At 37.5% G+C, this 12,264-nt stretch overlaps 2 pseudogenes; one reads left to right on the top strand and one right to left on the bottom strand.

The window, feature by feature from the left end:
- The window catches only part of LOC111535580, a 33,258-nt pseudogene extending 26,894 nt beyond the window's left edge, over positions 1-6,364 (bottom strand).
- A 5,046-nt stretch (positions 6,365-11,410) lies between these two features.
- LOC111535581 overlaps positions 11,411-12,264 on the top strand; it is a 3,053-nt pseudogene continuing 2,199 nt past the window's right edge.

Consider the following 12,264-nt stretch of genomic DNA (forward strand, 5'->3'; position numbering starts at 1 on the left):
AAAAAACTAGCCGGGCGAGGTGGCGGGTGCCTGTAGTCCCAGCTACTCGGGAGGCTGAGGCAGGAGAATGGCGTGAACCCGGGAGGCAGAGCTTGCAGTGAGCTGAGATCCGGCCACTGCACTCCAGCCTGGGCGACAGAGCGAGACTCCGTCTCAAAAAAAAAAAAAAACAAGCACACTGTTTTTCATTGAAATGAAAATTAATTGTCTGAAAAACCTTTTAGTTTTCATTGTAAAACTACTTTCCCATCAAGAACATCTGGAAAATATGGTTACTATAACCTATTTTGCAGCTTGTTTTTTTTTTGTTTTTGTTTTTGTTTTTTTAGATGGAGTCTCACTCTGTCACCCAAGCTGGAATGCAGTGGCATGATCTCAGCTCACTGCAACCCCCACCTCCCGGGTTCAAGTGATTCTCATGCCTCAGCCTCCCGAGTAGCTGGGATTACAGGCAGTCACTACCACGCCCGGCTAATTTTTGTATTTTTAGTAGAGATGGGGTTTCACCATGTTGGCCAGGCTGGTCTCGAACGCCCGACCTCAAGTGATCCACCTGCTTCGGCCTCCCAAAGTGCTGGAATTACAGGTGTGAGCCACCGTGCCCAGCCAAAAAAGTAAATCTTTATAAATATTTCCATCAAAAAGTATCCGTTAAAAGTTGTGAATTCAACAGGGTGACTATAGTCAATAATAATTTAATTGTACATTTTTAAATAACTAAAAGAGTATAATTGTATTGTTTGAAACACAAAGGATAAATGCTTGAGGGGATAGATACCTCATTCTCCATAGATGTGATTATTATGCACTGCATGCCTGTATCGAAACATCTCATGTACCCCATAAATATACACACCTACTGTGTACCCACAAAAATTAAAAATAAATTTTTTTAAGTCATGAATTCAGTCCCAGTTCTCTAGGAAATTCTTCTAGGTCAGATTGTTATTTACTGGATAAAGTGGAGGTAAATGAAGTATTATCATACCAGAATTTAACCTCCTTAAAATATAGGAATGTTAATTTACTAAAAACTAACACTTTTAAGATTATGAAGATGTAATACTCACCAAATACTGTTCAGAATGAAAAAGAGTTGAATAAAAATACAACTGAAGGGTAAAATGCCACCAATTATGATGCCAAGAAGTGGTTTTGTAAAGAAGTTCTATGGAGGAATCTGACAGGGGATCTGGTTTGTGTGAACTGGACAAGTAATCTGCTTGGAAAAAAATGAAGGGAGAATCAGAATGAAATGAAACTGAAAAACATCTATACAGATATTATCACAAAACAGAATCTTGAATCTGAAGAGTGCATGGAATATTTACAGGAGCATTTTTCTCAAAGGCAGCTTTAAGAAAACAACAATTGTTTAAGAAAACAACAAAAAGCAGTCGTGTGGGCAGGGGCTAGGCCAGTGCTGTGCAATGAAAGTATAATGCAAGCTACATGTGTAGTTTTAAATTTTTTTATTAGCCCCCTTAAAAAATTAAAAATAAACAGATGGAATTAATTTCAACATCGTATTTTATTTAGTCTAACATGTCCAAATATTATGATTTATACTTGTGTTAATATAAAATTATTGAGCAAATATTTTATATTATCTTTGTTATTGTTCTAAGTGTTCAAAATCTGGTATGTATTTTCCACATAGAGCCCATCTCAATTCAGACAGCCACATTTCAGGTGCTCAACAGCCACATGTGGCCAGTGGCACCATACTAAATGATACACAGCTAAACAATCAATAAGGATATTTATCCTTTTTTATAATTTCCAAGGTCGAGAGACTGGAAAGATTTACCAGTGACTATTCTAATGCAAAATAATCTAAAATGTCCAAAAGTTCTCTCTTAGAATTTGTCTGAGAATGTGTCAATAGTTTTCAGAAAATTTTCTTTTTGCTGCTCTCTGTGGAACTCCACCTCCCATTTTGACTTTTCCAACGTTTCTTCTGCAATCTCATGTATATCCTTGAATAGTTTTTTGGTTGTGTGGCCTCATTGAGACTTTTTGGTATCCTATACCTTTTTCTGATATGTGGAATAGGCTAACTTCAAATCTGTAAACTGAATAGCCCCATTTCTTGGACTACGTCTTGACTGTCTTCTCCCACTGTATAACCCTATTAGTTTTCTGAGTTGGCTGATGTCGGCCTTTCTACAATATGTCCTTTTAATTTGGTTCATCAGAAGTAAAAGGAAATATAACAATTGATAATGTAGGAAATGCATTAATATCTTTGAAAGTGTTACTGTCTTTTACTTAATTTTTTAAAATATATTTTATTCCAAAATGATTATTCTCTGTAATTTTCTCCAGTGGGACTTTTTGTATTTCATGTGCAATATATACACTGAGGTATTATTTCAGCTATCGCTCAGTGGCCAAAAGCAGTATTTTAAAAGTTTACCTTTTCCTTATTTCCAAGATATGCACCAAAAAATGTTAGTGGTACTGAAATTCCAAACCAAATTGTAAGGATATCTAGCAGAGTAGCAAAGGAGATGGTAGCTGATGACCCTTCCATCCAGAGAATTTTAGTCATAATAAAGAGATCAGCAAAGACAATTCTGAATGGAGAAAAAAGTCATTAGAAAACAAGGGGTAGGGAGAGATTTGTTAAAGGCCACAAAATTACAGCTAGATAAGAAAAATAAGTTCTAGCATTCTATAACGCTGTAGGATGACAGGAATTAATAATAATATGGGCCGGGCGCGGTGGCTCAAGCCTGTAATCCCAGCACTTTGGGAGGCCGAGATGGGAGGATCACGAGGTCAGGAGATCGAGACCATCCTGGCTAACACGGTGAAACCCCATCTCTACTAAAAAATACCGGGCGACGTGGTGGGCGCCTGTAGTCCCAGCTACTCGGGAGGCTGAGGCAGGAGAATGGCGTGAACCCGGGAGGCGGAGCTTGCAGTGAGCCGAGATCGCGCCACTGCACTCCAGCCTGGGCGACAGAGCGAGACTCCGTCTCAAAATAATAATAATAATAATAATAATAATAATAATAATAATAATAACAATAATATGTTATATAGTCTCAAGTAGCTAGCTAGAAGGAGGATATTAAATGTTCCCAACACAAAGAAATAATAAATTTTGAGATGATGGGTATGCTAATTATCCTGATTTGATCACTATACATTATATGCATTGAAACATCACTATGTGTCCCAAGAATATGTACAAATATTATATGTCCATTAAATTTTTAAATTTTTAATTTAAAAATGTATAGTGTACAACAAAAGAAAACAATATACTTTCAGGAAAATGTTATAAACATAACTTTTTTTGAGACAATATCTTGCTCTGTCACCCAGGTTGGAGTGCAGCAGCACAATCATAGCTTACATTTAGCTTCAACCTCCTGGACTCAAGCAACCATCCCACCAAAGTCTCCTGAGCAGCTAGGACTACGAGTGTGTGCCGCCAGGACTGGCTAACATTTTTTGTAGAGAGGAAGTCTCACTACCTTGCCCAAGTTGTTCTCAAATTCCTGGGCTCAAGTGATCCTCCCATCTCAATCTCCCAAACCACTGGAGTGGTGGGCAAGAGCCACCACACCTATGAATATCCAGACATTCTTTTGGTAAGAAGGATATCATAAATCACAATGTTAAATCCTAGAAGAATATTAAATCACAATGTGTAAACCCAGTCATTGAGCTATGACTTAAACTTGATACCATATAAGAAAGAAGATGGAAGTTTCTTATAGGATATAATTTCCACAGCCTACTCATTCTTGTACCTTCAAACTCTAGTAGAAGGTAAATAAGGTGTGAAGCAATAGACCATGGAAAAAAACTCAATATGCTATATAGTGAACACAATCAAGAAATAGCATACATGGAAAACAGATTTTCAAATCCTAGACTGAAAGGGGCCATAAGATGCCTTCAAGTTAGACAGGTATTCACTTAAGGAGTTTTAAACTGATTGCTCAAAATCAACAGGCCAACTTCTAAGTCTACTGGATACATCACCAGGCAAGCCTAGCTGCTGTGTCCCTACTTATTTGGTACACCAGACAAGTTTCACCAAAGCTACAAGTGGGGATTGGGATGGATATGGATATGAGTGTTTCAGAAAGCCTAAAAAATAAGGTTGAAACAGTAGACAGAGGCTAGACTGTGGAAGACTTTGATTTTCTCCTTTTGGCATTAGGAAGCAACAGAAGAGTTTTTACAATCAAAACTCTGATACACAGTGCAGTTGTTTGGGAAGATGAACCCACAACATTGTGGAAAACAGACCTAAGGGACAAGATGATAGAAGAAAGGAGCCCAGATAGGAAGTAGTAAGAAGCTGTATAATGTGGTGATAGTTAAAATGAAAAGAGATGGATATAAAAGACATGAAGAGTTAAGAATACCCATGAAACAAATGTGCACGTGTACCCCTGAATGTAAAATAAAATAATTTAAAAATAAAAAACAAAAAAAGAATTAAGAGACTTTTGGTTAAAGATGGCAGATTTAACTCATACATTTTGCTCTGCTCCTTCCTCAAAACCATGATACAATTACAGTAAAGGAATTCTAAAAGGGCATAAACACACAAGATAGGAGAATAGAGGAGAAAAGATATAAGCAACAAATTTTGGAAACTAGACAGCAGCTGAACAAATAGTAACTGAATTACCAGAACTGAGAAACCTGCATCCCAAGTCATCAGTAGGGAAAGCTGAAACACAAATCCATTTATACCACAGAATTCCAAAAGGGCTCAGGAACTTGTAGTACCAGGTATCCCTGTAAGTAGGCATGAAAGAGAGGTAATAACCAGGAGGACTGCTTGAAAGTCAGCCTAGGTAGCTGACTTGCAGATTCCTTGCCCTATTCTGCAGGGCCAAATAATTTCCCTTCCCAATACCAGCAGAATACGGAGGTCTGTTCTCTTGGGGAAGATCCCTGAAGCTCAGAAGGAAACTTTTAAAAAGAAAACCTATCATTGACATCCTTGGAGAGATTAGAGGAGATATTGTGACCATAAAGCAAGAAAAAGAAATTTTAAAGACTATTGAGAAAACAAAAGAGCTCTTGGGAATTAAAAATATGACAAGAGGAATTAAAACCTCAATAAAAGGGTTGGAAGATAGAGATGATAAAATGTCTTAGAAAGCAGCATTTTAAAAAATTGAAAACAGGCAAAAAAATATAGGAAACTTAGATAAACAAGCCAGACATCCGAAAAACAGGAGTTATGGAAGGGGACAGAGTTCCTTATTAATGTCTTTTAGGGATATTAAGTACTTTGCTCAAGGTCAAACCACTAAAAGAGGCAGAGCTGGGATTCTAAGTCAGGTGTGTCTGATTTGTTAAGTGCAAGCTTTTTCTCATTCCACTATGCTATAATAAAGCCTCTATGATGAGGCCTCTATGATGATAACTCTAGAATGTTAATATGTGCGCAACAAATCTGTAACTGTCCTCCAACTTCATGTTTTTACATTCTAAATATTTCTTCTTCCTGGGTGCAGTAGCTCATGCCTATAATACTGGCATTTTGGGAAGCCAAAGTGGGCAGATCACATGAGTTCAGGAGTTCAAGACCAGACTGGCCAAGATGGCAAACCCAATCTCTACTAAAAATACAAAAATTAGCCAGGAGTGGTGGCACACACCTGTAATCCAAGCTACTCGGGAGGCTGAGGCTAGAGAATCACTTGAACCCAGGAGACGGAGTTTGGAGTGAGCAGAGATTGTGCCACTGCACTCCAGCTTGGGCAACAGAGAGAGACTCTGTCTCAAAAATAATAATAATAATAATAATAATAATAATAATAATAAGCCTCTATGATTAGAAAATTATCCCTGAACCCACTCCACCAATTACATCTGTCTTCTTCCCTCCTGGACATTTTGTCAGAGACCAGAGAGAGGGAATGTGTTAATAGCCACTCGATGATATTACCAGTTTAGGCTTTGAGGTCTACTGTTCAGGGAATCTCTGGTTAGCTCTTTAGTTGTACGTTCTCCCAAGGTCCATTCCAAGTCTATCATTTTAATTATGCCATCATATTTGTCATCTCTTCTCAATTTATTATTTAGGATCATTGCTTTGGATGCTTTTTCATCTCTCATTACAAGTGATTTGGCCTTTACTCAATCAACTTCAGTCATCTGTTCTTTCATTTTACTATTTCTACTTCACTTTTCCCCCTTGTGTTTACAATTTCTTCTGTCTACTAACTACTTTTTCAGTAGGTATAGCTATTCTGTTCTCCAAAGGCTCATACTTTGCTCCTGTTGGAGATGTAGCTTCAAGCTCTTTCAAACAAAACCAAACCTCCACCTTATGTCCCATCAGTTTCTGGCATCTTAATAAGGAAGCCTGGTTTTCCATGATTTAACTCCACTTCTCAAAATGTTTTTAATACCTTTCTGCTCTAATGAATTTGTTTAGCCACAATATTCCTCTGCCAAATTTCCTAGCTTTTGAGAGATTCATTTCAGCTGTTATCATTCCTTGGCCAGAAAAATTACTTCTCACTTGACAAATCATAACCTCCCTTTTTATATATAAACTCAATTAACCCGTCTCAACAATTTCCCTTTTGAAAGTACACTCTAGAATGTTAATATGTGTTTAACAAATCTGTAACTGTCCTCCAAGTTCATGTTTTCACATTCTAAATAGTTCTTCCTATGTCAATCTCTAATTATTTCTAGACCTTTTCATGGAATCTTAAACAGCAAAACTAGAAGGAAACTTAATAGGTCACCTGAGTTCATCTCCGATCTGAAACATTTATTCACACATTCATCAAACATTTATTGAGTACCAGTGTGTTAGGTCCTGGTATCCAAAGATAAATAAAACAAAAATCTTAGCTCTGAAAAAAACTCAATCTAGTGGGAGACAGATATAAACAAATAAATTACAATACAACATGGGAAGTGCTATAGCAGAATGATGAACACAGAGCACTAAGAACCCAGAGAAAAAGAGTGACCAAAAATGCTTTGTAACTCACAAAACAGTTCACAATCCATTAGTTCATTTACTTCTCTAAACGCCTCTGTGACATAGGCATTACAGGCAAGGAAATGGACAATCAGAAATGTTATAGGACATTCCCAAAGTCACTCACCTAATATTGAGTGCTGAAATTCAAACTTTTTTCTTTCTATTTTAAAGTTTCAGTGCATACTCATCAAACTCTGCTGCCTCTTCCCTTCCCTACCTACCACTTTGGGGGTTACATGGAGGAAAAGTACATTGTTTAATAAACTTTACTGTCTCCACATTCTTTTAGGGAATATATATGTTCATTAATCGCTTCTCCATCTGTAAGTTGGTGCAAAAGTAATTGAGATTTTGTAGTTGAAAGGAATTGCAAAAACCACAATTACTTTTGCACCAACCTAATAAATCCAGATCCATTTGTATGCTGTGAGGCACTGAAATTCTCTTTCAGTCTACCACATTTTGAGAAATAAGAGTCCCAGTATCTTCTGACTCTCTCTCCTATTCACCTGAGAAAGTTCATAAACCACTTAAGGGAAGTGTATCGTGCTTGGTTTATTGCTTTAAAATGGCATTCAGATCTACTAACAGAACTAGGAAATTCAATCTGTTTTGCATTTTTAAATTATTCACGTTATTCAGTGATACAGTAAACATTTACTGAGCACTTACTCCATTATAAGGCACTGAGTTACACACTGTGAAAAATACTGAGATGAAGAAAACATAGTATTCACCCTCGTGAGTTTTAAAATATAGAATGAGAGATGAGACATATTACAAATAACTACAATCTAAGGAAGACTGTGATAAGTGTTGTAATAGTGATAATAGATACTGTACAAGTTAAGAGCATGGAAGTGGTGGTATTTGAGAATGAAAAAAAAAATTGTCATAGGGAAATTGGAAAGAAGAAATTACAAATAGGCCAGGCATCGTGGCTCACGCCTTCAATCCCAGCACTTTGGGAGGCCGAGGTGGGTGGATCACTTGAGGTCAGGAGTTTGAGACCAGCCTGGCCAACATGGTGAAACTTCATCTCTACTAAAAATACAAAAATTAGCAGGGCATGGTGGCGAACGCCTGTAATCCCAGCTACTCAGAATACTGAGGCATGAGAATCGCTTGAACCCAGGAGCCAGAGGTTGCAGTGAACTGGGATCACGCCAATGTGCTCCAGCCTGGGCAACAGAGTGAGACTCTGTCAAAAAGAAAACAAAACAAAACAAACAAAAAAACAACGAAATTACAAATAGATGGAACATCATGAGCAAAGCACGATGGTAAAATAAAATAGTAACTAATAACCACAGCTACCATTTATGGAGTACTTATTCTGTGTTAGGCACTGTTCTAAATGCTTTACATACATTATCCCACTTAATCCTTGAAGCAACCATACAAGGTAAATAATATCATTATATCCATACTGCAGATGAGGACATCTAAGTTTAGAGAAGTTAAAGAACTTGCCCAAAGTTCCATGATTAGCAAATATTATTTGCTTGAAACTCCTTTGTTGTATGTCTAATTTAAAAGACAACTGCATAATGCAATAATTATACATCCATATTGATGGACATGTGAAGTATAAAGGTATCATTTGTATGACAATAACAGCACAAAGGAGGGGGAGGGAAAGGAGCTGTAGAGGAGCAAAGCTTTTAATATTGAAATCAAGTTGGTATTAATATGAGCTACATTGTTATAAATTAAGATATTAGCAATCCATAAAACAACCACTAAGAAAATAACTAAAAAGAAAAACAGTAAAAGAAATGACAAGGGAATAAAAATGGTACACTAGAAAATACCTACTTAACACACAAAAAAAGGCAGTAATGAAGGAATAAAGGAACAGAAAAGACATAAAATATATAGAAAAAATAACAAAATGACAGATGTAAATTCTACTTTATCAATAACTACATTAAATGTAAATTGATGAAATAACTACATTAAATGTAAATTGATGAAAATTAAAAAGAGATTGGAAAAAGTGTTCAAAAAAATTATCCAAATATATGATGTCTACAAGAGGTATAATTTTGATTCAAAGGCACAAATTAACTTGAAAGCAAAAGTATAAAATGTGTGTGTGTGTGCGTGTGTGTGTGTGTAGCAAACAGTAACCCAAAGAGAGCTGGAGTAACTACACTTCTATCAGGTAAAATAGACTTAAAGACAAAAAGTGTTATGAGAGATAAAGGACATTCTGTGACAATGTAAAAGTCAATACATCAAGAATAAATAGCAGCTGGGTGCGGTGGCTCACGCCTGTAATCCCAGCACTTTGGGAGGCCAAGGCAGGTGGATCACAAGGTCAGGAGATCAAGACCATCCTGGCTAACATGGTGAAACCCTGTCTCTACTAAAAATACAAAAAAAAATTAGCCAGGTGTGGTGGCAGGTGCCTGTAGTCCCAGCTACTTGGGAGGCTGAGGCAGGAAAATGGCGGGAACCCGGGAGGCGGAGCTTGCAGTGAGCCAAGATCACGCCACTGCACTCCAGCCTGGGCGACTGAGCAAGACTCCGTCTCAGAAAAAAAAAAATATATAGCAATTATAAACATGTATGTACCTAACCACAGAGCCCCCAAATTATATGAAGCAAAACCTGACAGAATTGAAGAAATAGACAACTCAACAATAATAGTTGGCAACTTCAGTACCCCACTTTCAATAATGGATACAACAACTAGACAGAAGATCAACAAGGGAATGAAAAACTTGAACAGCACTATGAACCTACTAGATCTAACAGACATCTACAGTACACTCCACCAAACAAGAGCAGAATATACATTCTGCTCAAGTATATATGGAACATTCTCCAGGGTAGACCACATGTTGGGCCACAAAAAAGTCCCAATAAATTGAAAAGAACTGAAATCATACAAAGTATAGTGTCATTGAAATAAATTAAACAAGGCCAAACAAATGGAAAGATATCCTGTGTGCATGAACTAGAAGACTTAATATTGCTAACATGGCAATATTCCCCAAATTAATCCACAGATTCCATGCAATACCTATCAAAATCACAGCTGGCTTTTTTGTTTTATTCTGTTTGGATTTTATTTTTTGAGATGGGGTCTTGCTGTTTTGCCCAGGCTTGCCTTGAACTTCCTAGGCTCAAGGGATTCTCCTGCCTCAGCCTTCTGTGTAGTTGGGACTATAGGCACGTACCACTGCACCCAGCTTACAGTTGACTTTCTGAAGAAATTGAAAAGTTCTTCCTAAAATATATATGAAAATGCAAACATCTAGCCAAAACAATCTTGAAAAAGAAGAATGTTGGAGAACTCACACTTCCTAATTTGAAAATGTAATATAAAGCCACAGTAATCAAGACGTTGTGGTACTGGCATAAGGATTAACATATAAGGATAGACCAATAAAATAGGATTGAGAGTCCAGAAAGAAACCCACAGATTTATGATCATTTGATTTTCACCAAGGAACTCCAGACAATTAAATAGGGGAAGAATAGCCTTTTTAACGAATGGTGGCAAGACAAACTGGATATCCACATGCAAAGAATGAAATTAGACTCCTATCTTGTGCCATATACAAAAGTTAACTTAAAATGGATCAAAGACTTAAATTTAAGACATAAAAATATAAAACTGTAAAACATAGAAATAAATGTTAGTGACCTTAGATTAGGCAATGGTTTCTTAAATGTGACACGAAAACCACAAGCAACCAAAGACAGACTTTATCAAAACTTAAATTTTGTGCTTCAAAGAACTCAATCAAGAAACTGAGGCCGGGCATGGTGGCTCACGCCTGTAATCCCAGCATTTTGGGAGGCCAACGAGGGTGGATCACAAGGTCGGGAGATCGAGACTATCCGGGCCAACACGGTGAAACCCTGTCTCTACTAAAAATACAAAAGAAAAAAAAAAATTAGCCAGGCATGTTGGCAGGCACCTGTAGTCCCAGCTACTCGGCAGGCTGAGGCAGGAGAATGGCGTGAACCCAAGAGGTGGAGCTTGCAGTTGGCAGAGATGGCGCCACTGCAGTCCAGTCTGGGCAAGATTGCGAGACTCAGTCTCAAAAAAAATTAAAAAAGAAAGAAAGAAAGAAACTGAGAAGACAGTCCATGGGATGGAAAAAAACATTTGCAAGTCACATAACTGATAAGTATTTAGAATCCAGAATATATTTTTAAAATTCTTAAAACTCAACAGTAAAAAGAAAAATAATTCAATGCTAAAATGGGCATTTTAATAGACATACTTCCAAAGAAGATATGCAAAGGTCAATAAGCACATGAAAAGATGCTCAATATCATTAGTCATCAGGGAAATGCAAATTAAAATTATAAAATAGGCGGTGCACCCTGGCATAGGGAGCGATCTCTGAGCAAGAAGGCAAGATGCACATGGGATTCTTCCCCCGATGAAGTGGAGAACAGGATAATCAGTTCTGCAACAAACAGAAGAAACTACTGAAGCAGCTGAAATTTGCAGAATGCCTAGAAAAAAGGGGGACACGAGCAAAGTAAATTTGGAAGTCATAAAGCCTTAGATAACAAAAAGAGTAATGGAAATCCTTGGGATGAAGATGATGATGTGATTGAATTTATATTCAACCAGTTGTAAGTGAAGAACCCAGACTCCAAAATGATGCAAATCAACCTGAGTGGATTTTCGAATGGAAAAAATGCTCGAGAATTTGTGGGAGAACTGTGGCCCCTGCTGCTAAGTGCACAAGGAAACATCATGGGAATTCCTTCTGCTTTCCTAGAACTGAAGAAAGAAGAAATAAAACAAAGACAGATTGAACAAGAAAAATCGGCATTTATGAAAAAGCAAGACAAAGACAAAGATAAAAGGCATAGGGAAGAAAAAGAAAGCAGCAGAGAAAAAAGGGGGAGGTCTGGTAGCCCAAGAAGATGTAAATCTCCTTCCCCTAGAAGACAATCTTCCCCTGTTAGAAGAGACAAAGCGCAGTCATTATCGATCTCCCAGTCACAGAACCAAGAGCCAGAGTCCTTTTGCTCCAGAAAAGAAGGAAAAAACTCCAGAGCTCCCAGAACCTTCAGTGAAGGTAAAAGAACCTTCAGTAGAACAGACCACTTCTACTAGTGACATTCTGAAAGTTCCCAAACCTGAACCTGTACGAGAGCCTAAAGAACCTTCTCCGGAAAAAAACAAAAAACAAAAAACAAAAAAATCCAAAAAAGAAACGCAGAAGGAAAAGACCTGACCACGATCTCGGACATGCTCCAAATCAAGATCCCAGATGCGGTCCCACTCACCTTCTCAT

The sequence above is a fragment of the Piliocolobus tephrosceles genome, chromosome 12 (assembly GCF_002776525.5).
Source record: "Piliocolobus tephrosceles isolate RC106 chromosome 12, ASM277652v3, whole genome shotgun sequence".
In the NCBI taxonomy this organism is placed as follows: domain Eukaryota; kingdom Metazoa; phylum Chordata; class Mammalia; order Primates; family Cercopithecidae; genus Piliocolobus; species Piliocolobus tephrosceles.